This window comes from Ovis aries, chromosome 26 (assembly GCF_016772045.2).
Source record: "Ovis aries strain OAR_USU_Benz2616 breed Rambouillet chromosome 26, ARS-UI_Ramb_v3.0, whole genome shotgun sequence".
Classification (NCBI taxonomy): Eukaryota; Metazoa; Chordata; class Mammalia; order Artiodactyla; family Bovidae; genus Ovis; species Ovis aries.
The window spans coordinates 9,934,159-9,952,873 of NC_056079.1; positions in this window are offsets into that span (position 1 = coordinate 9,934,159).

The window sequence follows — 18,715 nt, forward strand, 5'->3', positions numbered from 1 at the left end:
ATGTGTTAGTTGTTCAGTCGGGTCTGACACTTTTGTGACCTCATGGACTGTAACCCACCAGTCTCCTCTGTCCATGGAGGTCTCTAGGGAAGAATATGAGTGGGTTGCCATTTCCTTCTCCAGGGGGATCTTCCTGACCCAGGGATTGAACCCAGATTTCCCACACTGCAAGCAGATTCTTTACTGCCTGAGCCACCAGGGAAGCCCTGTCTAATCAGAGTGCTGAGCTGTACAAGTATATTATTTGAAAAAAAAGTTACCCTATCTACTGTGTACTCCAGGCAACATTAATTTGACTGGAGTGCTAGCAATTGTAATTTTTCTTGTAATAAAATAACATTGATACCCAAAACAGTATTATTTCTTCTACTTAATTAACAACAAAAACAAAAATCGTTTATTAGCATCCTCAATACTTGGTAACATATAATTATATTTAATAACCATTTTAATATACTAAGCTCTTTTAAAAAAATTCTTGGCTGCTATTGTCCTAAGAGATGGTACTCTATACTAAAATATAAAAGACAGGGCTTCCCTGGTAGCTCAGTGGTAAAGAATCCACTTGCCAGTGCAGGAGACATAGGTGTGATCCCTGATCTGGAAAGATCCCACACGCTGTTGAGCAACTAAGCCTATGGGCCACAACTATGGAACCTGTGCTCCAGAGCCCAGGAGCCACAGCTAGTGAGCCCACATGCTGCAGCTACGAAAGCCCGTGCACCCGAGAGCCCATGCTCCACAACAAGAGAAGCCACTGCAACAAGAAGACGGCCAACCGCAGTTAGAAAGAAGCCCCTACTCCCCACAACTAGACAAAAGCCTGCATGCAGCAATGAAGACCCAAAACAGCCATAAATAAATCAATAATTTTTTAATTTAATAAACAAATTTGGAAATATTAACTGAATTCTAAATAACAGTTGTTTTCTTTTTCTTTTTCCCCCTAAGACTTTGACCTGAACATCATGCTAATCACAAAACCAAGGTTATTATCTATACTGAATTCTAGAAATATGTCAAAGGAGAACATGCCTGTGGCTGACAATTTGAGAACTTTTACCTGATGGCTCAGCTGAAAAGAATTCTCCTGCCAAAGCGGGAGAGGCGGGTTCTATCCGTGGGTTGGAAGGATCCCCTAGAGAAGGAAATTGGCAACCAAATTCAGTATTTTTGCCTGGGAAACCCCATGGACAGAGTAGCCTGGTGTAATACAGTCCACGAAGTTGCAAAAGAGTCAGACATGACTTAGTGACTAATCAACAACAATAACAACGAATGCATCCTTAAGTGAGAGTTAAAGGTACCGAGGCAAAAAATCTGTTAAATTATCTAATCAGATCACCAAAACTAGACTTTTTGCTTTATAATTTTATGAGAAAAATATTCCGTGCTCTTACTATACAAAGTAGGACAATTCACCAAAAATGATAAAATATTGGTTTACTTTATTTTTCATAAATGCTGTAAGAAATTCAGCTTAAATCATGAATAATTTAAAAATAAAACACAATCAAAATGTTTATTTCATACCCTGAGACACGAAAATCAGTGTTCTGTTTATGTTCAGCTATTCTTTAGGTGACACAAACATAATACTTCCAGTTGACTTTTCATGGTGTGCCATAAACTTTATTAGTTTTACACATAAAATTAAAGTTTCATAATAGCCTAATTGCTGCAAAAGCAATACCAATACCTTCATTAGTTTTTATATTCTTTACAGCTAGTTCTTACCATCTTTTTCCCAACAGAATACTCAAGTACTTTCAAGTTTTTTCTCTAAATCTTTTCTTTTTTATTGATTACTTATACTCAGAATACTCTTAAATAGCTTTTAAATCCAAATAGCCAAAGGAAATGCTGCATATTTGTTTCAAGTGACATTTCAATGACTAATAATGTAAAAGTTAACATTTGTGGTGTCATGTACATATAAATGCTAAAGGTATTTCATTAGAACATGATAAACACTCAAATATTAAGCCTCTATTGCTAAACTATTATGCAAACTATTAATATTGTATAAGAGTTTTAATAATATTGCTTTTTAGAAATTAATTACTGGGACATGATATCATATTATAATAGTAATACATTTCCATATAAGAAAACTCAATTGGATGATAATTTTATCACAGATTCAAGCATGCATGAAACTGGATAAGTTAAGAAACTGGACAGGAAATGAAGTTCATAATCACTTTCTCAATTTCTAAAGTTTTAGAAAAACTGGCACTTGCTGGGTAACTCTCTTGAATGGTGATGCAGGCTAGTTACACAAAGAATATTTAATGGCAACAATTGTTCATATTAGTGGGTATCAATCAGAAATATCTTGTTAATTTCATTTGAGATAGAGGATTGATTTCTTGCAAAACTAGAAAGTTTTTAACTAGCCTTGATCATCTCTCTACTGACTGCTCCCAGTTAAGAAACCACATTGAAATGATTTCCCTGGTATATTTTTTCATTCTATGGGGGGGAAAAATGAAAACTGTATTTCCTTCTGTTTGGGAAAAAGTTGACCAAATCATTATATCGCTTGGTAAGCCACTTTATTCAGACAATTTCACTCTGTTCTTCCTTTCGTATAAATAAATAATTTGCATTAAATAATTTTCTTTAAATCTCCTCTTGGTTGTTATCAGAGTTTCATATAACAAAACCCTCTCTTTTACTGCCATTTTTAACTTTTTTTAAAAGTTAAATTTTGATCATACAGAATGTTGAAAGAATTTTACAGTGTGAACCCAGATAATAGCAATAGATTCTACCAGTGGCATGCTTGGTACACATTAGGTGATTTAGCACATAGTATTCCATGCATGTTATTTTTGATGCAATAACAGTACATTGCAGAAACAAAACACTTCCGCCAAATACTTCACTTTCATAACACCAACTATAATTCAGTATTGTTTAGATTTGTTTCCTTGATGAAAACATTTGTACAATAAAATGCACAAATTTTAAATGTACACTTGCCAAATTATGACAAACGCATACATCTTTGATAGCAAGATAGAAAACATTACAATCACCTAGAATAGTTTCATTTTGATTTATCCTAGGAGATAACCACTGCAGTGTAATAGATTTGGATCAATTTCAGTAAAATGAAAAACTAAAAAATGGAGAGATATCATTCACTTTAAATAAAAGACAATTGAGTAAAGAGCTAATGATGTTTATTAGCCTCTCAATCCTTGGATTGATCAGAATATTTTCTGTGAAAAACAACAATAAGTCAGAGATACTTTTACTCTGCATTATTAATATTCATTTTCAATTTGCTTCTTTCATAGAGTGAAAGAAACCTAACCTTGGGAAATCATTCTTAAATGGTAATATTATGCCATCTCCTTAAACAAATTTGCTACACTACAGTCCATAGACAAATCTTTACAATAGGGTTGAGAACAGATTTTATTGCTGTACTAAATGGCTACTGGAACAGAAAACATGTACCTTGCTTTTAAATCTTTTATAATGTTCTCTTTCTTGCTTCTACAACTAGGATTTGCTTATTCGTTTTTTTAAATGCTGGTCCCTTTATTGACTCAAAGATTACTATCAGATGTCACCTACATCACTTAACCGTATATCATAATGCCCATTAAACTATGTGCCTATGAACATACGGAAATAACACTAAATAATGTGGGCACAGAGGCTCAGTGCACCCATGAATCAGAATAAGTTATAAAATGTTGTTTACTGACTAGAGATGTGGTACTTCAAGACAGGGTTACAAGGACCCCCGAGCCCTCTTTAAGAGAATATGTCAAATGATATCATTGAATATCATTTTCACGTAAGCTAACAAAACAGGAGCTATACCTAAGCTATAGCAATTCATCATCTAGAGAGAATCACTTGAGTTTAGAAATTTGCTAAGACCCTAATGGTGTCATTCTTTTTTTCTCAAGTAGTGACACAGCTGGGTGCAGGGCTTAACTGCACATATCAGTTCAGTTCAGTTGCTCAGTTGTGTCTGACTCTGTGACCCCATGGACTGTAGAACGCCAGGCCTCCCTGTCCATCACCAATTCCTGGAGCTTACTCAAACTCATGTCCATCGAGTCAGTGATGCCATCCAACCATCTCATCCTCTGTCGTCCCCTTCTCCTGCCCTCAATCCTTCCCAGCATTTGGGTCTTTTCAAATGAGTCAGTTCTTCAAATCAGTTGGACAAAGTACTGAAGCTTTAGCTTCAGTATCAGCCCTTCCAATGAATATTCAGGACTGATTTCCTTCAGGATTGACTGGTTTGATCTCCTTGCTGTCCAAGAAACACTCGAGTATTCAACACTACATTTCAAAAGCATCAATTCTTCAGCACTCAACTTTCTTGATGGTCCAACTCTTATACCCATACATGACTACTAGAAAAACCATAACTTTTAACTGTGTGGACCTATGTCGTCAAAGTGAAGTCTTTTTTTTTTTTATTTTTAATATTCTCTCTATGTTTGTCATAGCTTTTCTTCCAAGGAGCAAGCATCCTCTATTTTCATTGCTGCACTCACTATCCACAGTGATTTTGGAACCCAAGAAGATAACTGTTTCCACTATTTCCCCATCTATTTGCCATGAAGTGATGGGACCAGATGGCATGGTAAGTTTTTGAATGTTGACTTTTGAGTCAGCTTTTTAACTCTTCTCTTTTACCCTCCTCAAGAGGCTCTCTAGTCCCTCTTCACTTTCTACCATTACAGTGGTATTATCTGCATATTGGAATACTCCAGATGAAGCTAGCGGTAAAGAGCCCGCCTGCCAATGCACAAGACATCAGAGAGAGGGGTTCGATCACTGGATCCCCTGAAGAAAGGCACGGCAACCCACTCCAGTATTGTTGCCTAGAGAATCCCATGGACAGAGGAGACTGATGGGCTATAGTTTATGGGGTCACAAAGAGTCAGACACAACTGAAATGACTTAGTAGCACACATCTGCCTATCTGAGGTTGTTTATATTTCTCCCTGCGATCTTGATTCCAGCTCATGTTTAATCCAGCCTAGCATTTCTCATGATGCTATAACTTAAGTAAGTAGGATGACAATAGACTGCTTTGACATACTCTTTTCCCAATTTTGGACCAGCCCATTGTTCCATGTCTAGTTCTAACTGTTTCTTCTTGACCTGCATACAGGTTTCTTAGGAGGCAGGTAAGGAGGTCTGGTAGTCCCATCTCTTAAAGAATTTTCTACAGTTTGCTGTGATCTCCACACTCAAAGCCTTTAGTGTTGTCAACAAACAAAAAAGTAGATTTTGTTTTTTTTCCTGGAATTCTCTTGCTTTTTCTGTGATCCAATGGATGTTGGCAATTTGATATCTGATTCCTCTGCCTTTTCTAAATCCAACTTATACATATGGAAGTTGTTGGTTCACATACTGCTGAAGCCTAGCCTGAAGGATTTTGAGCATTAGTGAAATGAGCACAATTGTGCAGTAGTTTAAACATTCTCTGGTATTGCCCTTCTTTGGGATTGAAATGAAAACTGCCTTTTCCATCCCTATGGCCATTGTTTAGTTTTCCAAATTTGCTGGCATACTGAATACAGCACTTTAACAGCATCATTTTTCAGGCTTTGAAATAGTTCAGCTGGAATTCTATCACCTCCACTAGCTTTGTTCACATAATGCTTTGTAAAGCCCATTTGACTTCACACTCCAGAATGTCTGGCTCTAGGTGAGTGACCACAACCTGGTGGTTATCCAGGTCATTAACACCTTTGTACAGTCCTCCTGTGTATTCTTTTCATCTCTTCTTAATCTCTTCTGCTTCCTTACCATTTCTGCCCTTTATTGTGATCATCTTTGCATGAGATTTTCCTTTGGTATCTCCAGCTGTCTTAAAGAGATCTCTAGTCTTTCCCATTCTTTTGTTTTCCTTTATTTTTTGCATCATTCACTTAAGAAGGCTTTCTTGTTTTTCCTCGCTCTTCTCTGGAACTCTGCATTCAGATGGGTATATCTTTCCCTTTCCCTCTTTGCCTTTTCCTTCTTTTTCCTCAGCTGTCTGTAAAGCTTCCTCACACAATCACTTTGCCTTCTTCCATTTCTTTTTCTTTGGGATGGCTTTGGTCACCGCCTTCTGTACAATGTTAGGAACTTTGGTCCATAGTTCTTCAGGTACCATGTCTACCAGATCTAATCCCTTGAATCTATTTGTCATCTTCACTATATAATCATAAGGTATTTGATTTAGGTCATACTAGAATGATCGAATGGTTTTCTGTATTTTCTTCAATTTGAGCCTGAATTTTGCGATAAGGAACTGATGATCTGAGCCATGATCAGAGCCAGTTCCTGGTCTTATTTTGCTGACTGGCTAGAGCTTCTTCATCTTCAGCTGCAAAGAATATACAGCTGATTTTGGTATTGACCATCTGGTGATGTCCATGTGTAGAGTCATCTCTTGTGTTGTTGGAAGAGGATGTTTGCTATGACCAGTGTGTTCTCTTGACAAAACTCTGTTAGCCTTTGCCTTGCTTTGTTTCATACTCCAAGGCCAAACTTGCCTTTACTCCAGGTATCTCTTGACTTCCTACTTCTGCATTCCAATCCCCTATGATGAAAAGGACATCCTTTTTGGTGTTAGTTCTAGAAGGTCTTATAGGTCTTCATAGAACTGATCAACCTCATCTTATTCAGCATTAATGGTTGGAGCATAGACTCAGATTACTATAATGTTGAATGGTTTGCCTTTGAAACAGAGATCATTCTGTCATTTTTGAGAATGCACCTAAATACTAAATTTTGGACTCTCTCATTGACTATGAGGGCTATTCTGTTTCTTCTATGGAATTCTTGCCCACAGTAATAGATATATAATGGTCATCTGAATTAAAGTCATCCATTCTCATCCATTTTAGTTCACTGATCCCTAAAATGTTGATGTTCACTCTTGCCATCTCCCGCTTGACCATGTCAATTTACTTCATTCATGGACCTGACATTCCAAGTTCCTATGCAATATTCTTCTTTACAGTATCAGACTTCACTTTCACCACCAGAACCCTATAAATGTGCAAAGCACAAGTGAGAAATAAGTCATTATTGTTTGCTCTTACAGCTAGATGCTCTTGACAGATACAGCTAATGGGTGCTGCTAGAACAAAACATTATAAACGTGGCGTTGTCTTAATTGTTGTTTTAGTCATTGTCATATCAACCATTTGCGACCCCATGGATTGTAGCCAGCAAGTCTCCTCTGTCAATGGGATTTCTCAGGCAAAAATACTGGACTGGGTTGCCATTTCCTTCTCCAATTGTCTTAATGGTTGATTGGACAGTGGAAAAGGAATAAATATTGCAGGATGAGATGCTGGTGATCCCTATTGTACAATAGCAAAGAATGTGGTAAACTTTTGCCTCTCTTAACTTAGGAAAAAGGCCGTTTACCTAAAGAATCAATAGCTCTCAGGAAAGAGATTGTAAAAACAGTCTTATTAAAGATTGTAAAAGTCTTCTTATTAAAAAGAAGACTGCATTTGGAGCATGGGGTATAAAAAAAAGAGGCAGTCTAAGAAAGAAGGAGAAATAGCAGGAATAAAAGAGAATAAAATGCAGAAAGCTGGCTACTTGCAAGGTTAGGAAGGGAAAGTGTTCCTCAATCTCAAGTAATAAATGATAAAATGAAAAGTTACTGGAGAGTCAAGGCCAATTGGAACTCAGCCTGGTGGCAAATATTGAATCAATGCTCTAGTCATCAGACCTATTGTTAAAATATCTAAATAAACTAAGATGCCTTAAAGCTGAGACATTTATGGCTGTGTCACCCAGTAAATCCTACAGATTTGGGAAGTGACTTGGAGAAAGACGCAATATTAGACTCTTAAATCTCAGTCTCATAAAGTCAACATAACTACAATTAGCTTGTGATGAAGGGAATGGGGTCATGAATGTAATATGTGTAGCAAGTCTAAGAGCTGTCTAGAAATAGCTTTGGATATAGCTTTTAGTTCTTAGAGATCTACAGAATAAAATAGCTAAGAAGCCATGCAAGTTTTAATAGAACTTTCCTATTAAATGAATGCATGAAGAAATAAACCCATAAGCCTTAACTAAGAATATCTATAACTTTGAGGGCTTCCCTGGTGGCTCAGTGGCAAAGAATGTGCCTGCAGGAGACACGGTTCGATCCCTGGGTCAGGAAGACCTTCTGGAGAAGGAAATAGCAACTCACTTCAGTATTTTTGCTTAGGAAATCCTACAGATAGTGGAGCCTGGTGGGCTACAGCCTATGGGGTTGCAAAAGTCACACATGACTTAGCAGCTATCCAACGACAATGAAGATTTTTAACTACACCTTAATGATAAGGAAGTAGTTAATTTCTTTGGAAATGAAAAAATAAGTAAAAATCCCATTATTTATTTTCAAAAAATACAGGGGGTGAAGTGGAGAGGGAAGAGGGAAATTATTTACTTTAATGGTAAAACAAAGAATGCAATTTTTGTAATCATAAATATGAGCCACTGTCAATAACAAACAAAAAGTAAAATGTGCATGCATTAAAGCATGCTAAAGCCAGCTATATTGAAGGATATTTCCCTCTCCAGCAATCTTCTGAATCACAAAATTTGGCAAATGATATTTGGCTATCTTGGTTATTTCCTTGAGTGAAGTTTATTGAATTTTCCTTAAAAACAAACATACTTCTATCAAAGTGTCTATAAACTTAATTTAAATGTTCTAAGCACTTTACTTTTAATTCTATTTACATGTAATTCAAAGTGGGAAAGAAAAGATAGGCTTTTTCTTTTTTTAATAGTAACTTCATTTTGTATCACTCAGTTTTAGTGCATGCATAGTACCTAATCTGCTTCCCCAGTGGCTCAGCAGTAAGCAATCCACCTGCAATGCAGAAGACACAGGAGACCCAGGCTCAATCCCTGGGTTGGGAAGATCCCCTGAAGAAGGAAATGGCAACCCACTGCAGTATTCTTGCCTGGAGAATCCCATGAACAGAGGAGCCTGGCAGGTGACAGTCCATAGGGTCACAGTGTCTGACCTGACTGAAGTGACAGCCTGCATGCAGTACATAATCCAGTGAGTACAAGATAGTTAATAATCTGTGTTGGTTATACTTAAAATATATACTACATCAAACAAAAATAAGCTAAATTAGAAAAGGAATCAAGTATGTGTTGAGATCACTCTTTTTGTCAGTTGTTTCATAAAAAAATCAATAGGAATCAATTTGAAAAAAGCATAATACTTATATAATTACACTAAATTCAATTAACAAAATAAAGCATTTGCTTTCCAGGAAAATAATGTACTAATTAAATTTAGCATTTAGTTTTGAGGTTTTCAAGTTTTTTTTAAAACTTTACAAGTAGGATATATAATCTTACTACACTGGTTTTAATATTTGCATTAAAAATAACTGAATAGCAATTAAATTTTAAAATCCATGAGAAGGTATATTCTGACCAATTATTTTACAGTGTCACCACTTTTTTTGAAAATAGAAATAACCTTAGAGGTCATATGATGAGACCAAGAAACTGAGGTTAAATTATTTGCCAAAAGCTACTTTGCAAATTAAAATTCAAAGGACTGACATTTAGCCACATTATCAAATGGTCAATTTACAAATTCATTGACATAAAATTTCAAAGAAGGAAGCAGTATAATTTTCCCTATTTTATCAGGAATTATGGAATTTTCCAGAACAGTGAAGGGCTTATAGATTGAGGTCTTTACCAATATTTGTTGAAGTGAGTTGAACTGAAATAATTTAAAATAGGTTTTAGTATTTATTGTAATTTCTTTTCGAATATTTGTGAAGGTAATGCTCTTAATTTCAATAGATAAGAATAAAATCTACTTTTATGTATGGGGATGTAGTAATCAATTATATAGCATTGATAAATAAAATCAAACATCAACTATTTCAGGAAAAGAATACAAATTATTAAGAAAAGAAAATTTAGGTAGCATTAAAAAAGAGAAAATTGATTTCTCACACTAATCTTTTCTGGTAAACTTTGTTACCATGTTTCTTTGTAATAATTTATTTATAGAAATATGTATATGTCCATATGCTATTTCATAATTTAAACTGCTATTTTAACATTGAAAAATAAGAAATTAACTTTCAATCTAGGATGTTAAAATTTCTGTGGGAATTTTTCTGTGGAATATAGTTATAATTTTCTCCCTTCTCTGGTACTTCTTAGCTCTGTCACCTTAAGCAAATTATTTAACCTTGGAATACTTTAGATCCTGGATGATTTCTCAGCATGATCTGGGTGCCAGTTTGCATTACTGTTGCTTTGATGTGAACTCTCACCACTCCCACACTGTATGTCCCACTCCATGCTGCTGCTGCTGCTGCTAAGTAACTTCAGTCGTGTCCGACTCTGTGTGACCCCATAGACGGCAGCCCACCAGGCTCCCCCATCCCTGGGATTCTCCAGGCAAGAACATTGGAGTGGGTTGCCATACTCAAGCTCAAAGTGGTTCATCTCCACCAAAGCTGAAATCCCAAGAACAGTGACTTAAATTCTCAAAGTTTCTTTTCTTCCAAAAATCCACTTGGGGAAATTGATCAAATGAATTATCTCCGTTAGTAATTAGAGTTGGACAATAATACAAACCAAAACATTTTTCTGGCCAGTGTTGCACATCAGGACAAATTTATTCTGTAACTTGAACATCTTAGACCAAAATAGTCATTAGTGGATTGTCTTATCCTTCGTTTATGAAGGGAGAAAATTGTAACTATATTCCAAAGAGTCAGATGTAACTTAGCGACTGGACAGCAACAGCAGTGCAGTATCAGCTCTGGGCAGTGAGAATATCCTGCCTCATTGTAGTACTACAGGTAATCAATGATACTTTTGTCTTTCCCGTTTTACACTGACCAATGGATAGCCTAAATTTACCATTTGAAGAACAGCAAAAGACAAAAATAACAAAAGGAAATTGGGACAAAGTGGGCTAAGTTTGGTCTGTGTCAACAGGTGGCTTAGGGAAAATTATAATACTCTACAACAAAGGATAAAATACCATTCAACTTTTTCACCAATGTTACTGCCACTCTTCCATTAAAAAAATGTATACTCTAAACATTTTTTTTCCTTTTAATCTAAAGCCACAAGTAAACTATGAAAGAAAATACCTTTCATATAGTAATAAGCAGGCACTTAGAAACTCGGTGAAAGATCATACGTCTCCTAGTGGACAGAGTGCTTAACTCCATTAAGGCCATAGGCTGATTAAATCACACACATTACATTTCAATGGTGTTTCAGCCAATTAAGCCAGCTCAATTCATCTCTGCTTTCTGGGGTCATACAGACATTAGAAACAGATTTACCATCCAGCCTGTTAGTAAAATGACTGGTCGAGTTGTTTTAAAATCAGGGTGGCTAAATTAATAATAAAAAAAGTTTTAAGTGATCTGAAATAAGTAATTTTTTAAATATTTAAAGCCACCGTGATACAGCCTTAATTACATTCCAAAAATACTTTTTTTTTTTCTTTCTCTGAGTAGACTTAGGAAGCAGTGAACTGAGCAAACTAACCAACTGGAACAGAGGAAGAAATAAGCTGAATACATTTTCACCAGGTGACCCTGCTGTGGAACTATCTTCTTGTAGAGTTCAGTTCCCTTGCCTGATAATTCCAGGAGGCAGCGCACAGGCGAGGGTAGATTTGATCCCTGAAGTAACATGAATTTAGTAAATGCAGTTTAGCCAATTAGGTTGTGCAATTTCCATAACTATACAGACCCTACGTCTGATACGCATGCTGGATTCACAAGCTAACCACAAAGCATCAGATCTTTAACCAAAATGCAAACAAAAAAATAACCATTATGGGTTAAAGAAATTTATGTAAAATTGACAGTAGCAAGTGCTACATGAGTGAATTTCTATTTTATTATGCTGAAAAGAATCATGAATTTTTCTTGTTCATGATACAGTTTATAAAGGGTTTAAAGATAGTTTATACTGAGCTAATTTTGACTAATTTTGAATCAGAAAAATAATTGTGCAAAATTAATTTTTCTATGATGGACTTTATCAGAAATATGAATATGGTTAAGTATGGGTCAATCTTTAGAACACATTTCCTTTATCATGAATAAACCATTTGACTCAAGACTCAACTTGAAATCAATTTCTCTGGTAATTGGTTAGAGTATGACTCTCCTTAAAAGAGACTATCATATTAATAGTGGTTTACGTAAAATAGGATTTATTGTTGTTTAATTTCTTTGCTTTTTTTAAATCTAAAGCTTCACAGATGCAGATACAGGACTGCTATGATGGGTCTATTAGAAAAATTCATCCAGAGACCAGTCATCGTCTCACTTACTGCTCCATCTTTCTTGTGCTGTTTACCTCCAAGCCATTGTGCAATAGGGTAAACCTGCTAGTTCTGCATTTCAGCCAGCAGAGAGGTAAAAAGAAAAAAGGAGAAGAAACATTTAAGAGCACAATTCAGAAGATGTATATTTCATTTGCATGTATATTTCATTTGCATGTATATGTCATTTGCATAATTTAGCCATATGGAAATACACGGCTGCTAAGGTGGATGGATAATGTTACAATGTCCTGGGCAGACCTGTACTCAGCCTAAATTCCTATTATCATGGGGGGAAAAAAGGACAATGTACTAGGAGACCACTAGCAGACTCCATTACAAATACAGAATATGTAATCACCTTAAATAGATAAGAAACAAGAAAAGGTGTTCCAGGAAGTCAAAGAAGGAAGACTGCACATAATCCAGTGTGTGTGGGAGGTTTATTCCTATCTAGTCTAGTAATGAGGTGTTGAAAAGTGCATCTTCTGATAAAGCTGCAATCTGCAGTGCTCCATAGACTAACCACCAACAAATGCAAACTGACACTTCTGAAATGGATTAGTGTGCATATCAACAATCTCCTAATGGCTTTCATCCTTTCTATCACATTTGACCTTGCCTTTTGGAGGCATTTGATAAATGATTAATTATTCATTCTAGAACTTGATCCTTGAACAACTAAACTACTTCCCGGAAGCAAATATGGATGTGTATTAGAGCATCAGAATCAATCAATTATTCATTGATTGTATGCCTAGTGTTTGCCTAGTGTGTGCCAATCTCCAAGTTAGGCAGTCTGCGAGATAGAAAAATAATGGAATATGTTGTCTCTGACTTCAAAGGACTTACAATTAGAATGAAACAAATACTAAACAGGATGTGCAAGCTGGGGTTGTTATGATTGACTATTTTAGTGTCTATCTTCAGGGTCTTCCACTCAGTGCTACAAGTCTGGGCCAAATTACAACCTATTTTCAAAGAAGTTGGGGGAGAAAGAGGGTTCAAGCCAAGCAAACAAAATATGTAAATGAACAGCAAAAGTTTGGGGGTAATGAGTGAAAAAGAGAAATACCACATATCCAAATTTTAGACTAAAATTTTGTAACTCGGTGATGTCCAACTCTTTGCAACCCCATAGATATATAATCCATAGGAATTCTCCAGGCCAGGATACTTTAGTGGGTAGCTGTTCTCTTCTCCAAGGGATCTTCCCAACCCAGGGATTGAACCCAGGTCTCCTGCATTGCAGGCCAATTCTTTACCAGTTGAGCTACAAGGGAAGCACCAATAAGATAATACTATTATTACCACACAGAAAGAAAGAAACAAGCAAATACAGGACTCAGATGTTAGTACCGCACTGGGTTGGTTACTGATGAGACTGTTGTTCAGTCACTCAGTCGTGTGACTGTTTGCAACCCTGTGGACTGTAGCCCTCCAGGCTCCTCTGTCCATGGGATTCTCCAGAATAATGGAGTGGGTGGCCATTTCCTTCTCCAAGTGATTTTCCCAACCCAGAGACTGAACCTGCATCTTCTGCATCAGCAGGAAGATTCTTTAACACTGAGCCATCAGAGAAGCCCGTCTGATGAGAAGGAAGAGGGGAAAATGTATAATCACACAGTGAGTGGAAGATGGGAAAAAACATGGAATAAGGGAAAGGAGGGCTGGATGCAAAGAGTTATGTCTCAGAGAGAAGAGCACTGTTGGAACACAGGACAGCTGGGCTATAGGGAAGCCCAAAAATACTAGAGTGGGTAGCCTATCCCTTCTCCAGCAGATCTTCCCAACCCAGGAATCGAACTGGGGTCCCCTGCATTGCAGGTGGATTCTTTACCAACTGTGCTATCAGAGAAGCCCCTGGACTACCTGAATATAGAAAATTTTGACACAATGAAGGGTTCATTCTCAATACCTGAGTTTGGTAGGACTTCCATAGGTTGGAGCTTATCAGGAGCCTCCTTATTTCCATTTCCTTTGAAGTTACAGATGTTCTTTCTCATAATTTTACATGGAACAATTATGTTCACATGTCTCAGAATGCCAGGAGTTTATTTTGAAAAGTAGTTTTCTCTGTTGTCAAGGAGCAACAGCTGATCCCACCATGATATACTAATACAATGTAATAAAGGAAGAAAAGGCAAATCTGTGAGGGGGGTAGGTTTAGTGGGAACTTTATCATTTCCCCTTGCAAATTCTCCTGAACTTCTCCCTTATGGATTGCTTTACATGTGGTATTTGGCAGGATTCCTGGGAAAGCTATCACACGAATGAGTTTAAGTGAAGGCTGTTAAACCACAAGCTGGATGTTTTGTGATTTTTCAGGACAATGTTTGGAGGAAGATAAAGTCATCATCACAGAGTAGAATTAATCATTTGAAAGAGGAGAGTGTATGGTAGAGGGTAAGGAAGAAGACTTAAATTGAAAAAGTAGGGAAAACCACTACACCATTCAGGTATGACCTAAATCAAATCCCTAACAATGATACAGTGGAAGTGAGAAATAGATTTAAGGGACTAATTCTGATAGACAGAGTGCCTGATGAACTATGGACGGAGGTCCATGACATTGTACAGGAGACAGGGATCAAGACCATCCCCATGGAAAACAAATGCAAAAAAAGCAAAATGGCTGTCTGAGGAGGCCTTACAAATAGCTGTGAAAAGAAAAGAAGCAAAAAGCAAAGGAGAAAAGGAAAGATACACCCATTTGAATGCAGAGTTCCAAAGAATAGCAAGGACAGATAAGGAAAACTTCCTCAGTGATCAATGCAAAGAAATAGAAGAAAACAATAGAATGGGAAAGACTAGAGATCTCTTCAAGAAAATTAGAGATACCAAGGGAACATTGCATGCAAAGATGGGCACAATAAGGGACAGAAATGGTCTGGACCTAACAGAAGCAGAAGATATTAAGAAGATGTGACAAGACTACACAGAAAAATTGTACAAGACTGTACAAAATTGTACAAAAGATTTTCAAGAGCCAGATAATCACGATGGTGTGATCACTCACCTAGAGCCAGACATCCTGGAATGTGAAGTCTACTGGGCCTTAGGAAGCATCTCTATGAACAAAGCTAGTGGGGGTGATGGAATTCCAGTTGAACTATTTCAAATCCTGAAAGGTGATGCTGTGAAAGTGCTGTACTCATTACGGCAGCAAATTTTGAAGACTCATCAGTGGCCGCAGGAAGGGAAAAGGTCAGTTTTCATTCCAAACCCAAAGAAAGACAATGCCAAAGAATGCCCAAACTACTGCACAATTGCACTCATCTCACATGCTAGCAAAGTAATGCTCAAAATTCTCCAAGCCAGGCTTCAGCAATACGTGAACTTCCAGATGTTCAAGCTGGTTTGAGAAAAGGCAGAAGAACCAGAGATCAAATTGCCAACATTTACTAGATCATCAAAAAAGCAAGAAAGTTCCAGAAAAACACCGATTTCTGCTTTGTTGACTACACCAAATCCTTTGACTGTGTGGCTCACAATAAACTGTGGAAAATTCTGAAAGAGATGGGAATACCAGACCACCTGACTTGCCTCTTGAGAAACCTGTATGCAGGTCAGGAAGCAACAGTTAGAACTGGACATGGAACAACAGACTGGTTCCAAATAGGAAAAGGAGTACGTCAAGGCTGTATATTGTCACCCTACTTATTTAACCTATATGCAGAGTACATCATGAGAAACGCTGGGCTGGAGGAAGCACAAGCTGGAATCAAGACTGCTGGGAAAAATATTAATAACTCAGATATGCAGATGACACCACCTCTATGGTAGAAAGTGAAGCAGAATTAAAGAAGCCTCTCGATGAAAATGAAAGAGGAGAGTGGAGAAGTTGACTTAAATCTCAACATTCAGAAAACGAAGATCATGGCATCTGGTCCCATCACTTCATGGCAAATAGATGGGGAAACAGTGACAGACTTTATATTTTGGGGCTCCAAAATCACTGCAGATGGTGATTGCAGCCGTGAAAAAAAGATGCTTACTCCTTGGAAGGAAAGTTATGACCAAACTACATAGCATATCAAAAAGCAGAGACATTACTTTTCCAACAAAGGTCCATCTAGTCACGCTATGGTTTTTCCAGTAGTCATGTATGGGTGTGAGAATTGGACTATAAAGAAAGCTGAGGGCCAAAGAATTGATGTTTTTGGACTGTGTTGTTGGAGGAGACTTTCGAGAGTCCCTTGGCCTGCAAGGAGATCCAACCAGTCCATCCTAAAGGAGATCAGTCCTGGATGTTTATTGGAAGGACTGATATTGAAGCTGAAACTCCAATACTTTGGCCACCTGATGTGCAGACCTGACTCATTTGGAAAGACCCTGTTGCTGGGAAAGATAGAGGGCAGGAAGAGAAAGGGACAACAGAGGATAAGATGTTTGGATGGCATCACTGACTCAATGGACATGAGTTTGAGCAAACTCTGGGTGTTGGTGATGGACAGGAAGGCCTGGTGTGCTGAAGTCCATGAGGTCACAAAGAGTCAGACACGACTGAGCAGCTGAACTGAACTGAACTGAAGGAGGAAGACAGTCCTTAAAACAAAACTGCTTAAGAATTTCACTACAAAATAGCTCAACAGTCTTTCATTCTGTATCAAATCCCAGGCTTATTTGACCTATTTTCTATAAAGTCTTAGTAGATTTTTTTTTGCTTCTCTTCGATATGTTAATTTGCTGCTCAATGGAAATGTGACAGTTAGATACAAAAACTTAAGAATTCTTGCTTAAGGTTAAGTTCATCTAAGAATGTTTTTTTTTTTTTTTAATTTATAAGTCCTTCAAATTTTATCATGTCTCTTAAAGATTTTTGAAAAATATTAGGTCTCATTTTAAGTGTTTACTTTATTAAGTGCATTATGTACTTCTAAACTGTACTAACCATTTAGCAATTTATTTACATTATTAAACCACACTAAATCAGTATACCAAACCTACTGAGGCCCTAACTACTTTTAAGTAATAACATGTAAGAGATATGCTTCACATATTAAAGAGGGTAACAGAAAGATGATGAAAATGGTTCAAGTTATAGAACTCATACAAAAAGAAATGTATGATCTAAAGAGGCCTATATCTATTAAAGAAATTGAATCAATCATTAATAACTTTGCAAAAGAGAAACCATTAGGTCCAATGGGTTCATTAGTGATTTATTCCAAGAATTGAAGGAATAATTTATGTCAAGTCTCTGCAATGTTTCAGAAGGTAAAAGTAGAGGGAGTACTTCCAATTTCATTCTACAAGGTCAGCATTAGCATCCTATGGATATTTCAACTTGTAGGCCAATATCTCTCATGAGCACAAATGCAAAAGTTGGTAACAAAATATTAGCAAATCAAACCCAACCAAGTATATAGTGAATTTTTATCCATAATCAAGTGGGATTCATCACAGACATGCAAAGTTGGTTTGACATTCAAAAATACATTAATGTAATCCATCACATCAACAGAATAAATAGAAAAATCACATGATCTACCAATCAATGCAGAGAACCATTTGGTAAAATCCAATACTCATTCATAAAAACTTTCAATAAACTAAAAATAAAAAGGAAAAATTTCAACTTGAGAACAGATATATGCAATAAACCTACAGTGTACTTGATACTTAGTGGTAAATAACTCAGTTTCCCAACCAAGATCAGGAACAAGGCAAGATAGTCCCCTCTCACCACTGTCCTTCAAGATTGTACTAAAAATAACAAGTAATTCAAAAAGATTAAAAAAGGGAAAATTTAAATATACAGATTAGGAAAGGAGAAATAAAACTGTCTTTTTTTCGCAGATGATATGTTCATTTATTCAGAAAATCTGAAATAATCTGAAAGACTCAACAGAAAAATTTCTAGACACAAGATTAATATACAAAAGTCAATCACTTTCCTATATACCAAAAATGAGTAGGTTAAGTTTGAAATTAAAAGCACAATACCATTTATAACACTCAAAAAATGAAATTTTAGGTATAAATCTAACAATCTGTATAAAATTTGTTTCAGAGAAAACATAAACTATAATAAAAATATTAAAAAGGAAGTAAATAAATAAATAGATATGTGTTCATGGATGAGGAGACTCAATAGACAGCACAGAGTGTTTTTAGAGCAGTGAAACTATTCTGTATTAATATCGTCCAGACCCACAAACTGTACAAAATCAAGGATGAGCCCTAATGTAAACTACGGACTTTTGCTGGCATTGATTTGTCAATGTAGGTTCATCAGTTATAACAAATATGAAACTCTGGGTGTGGTATGCTGATACTGGGGGAGCCTCTGCTTAGGTGGGAACAGGGAGTATATGAGAAACATCTGTACCTTCCACTCAATTTTACTGTGAACCTAAAACTGCTCTCCAAAATAGTCTT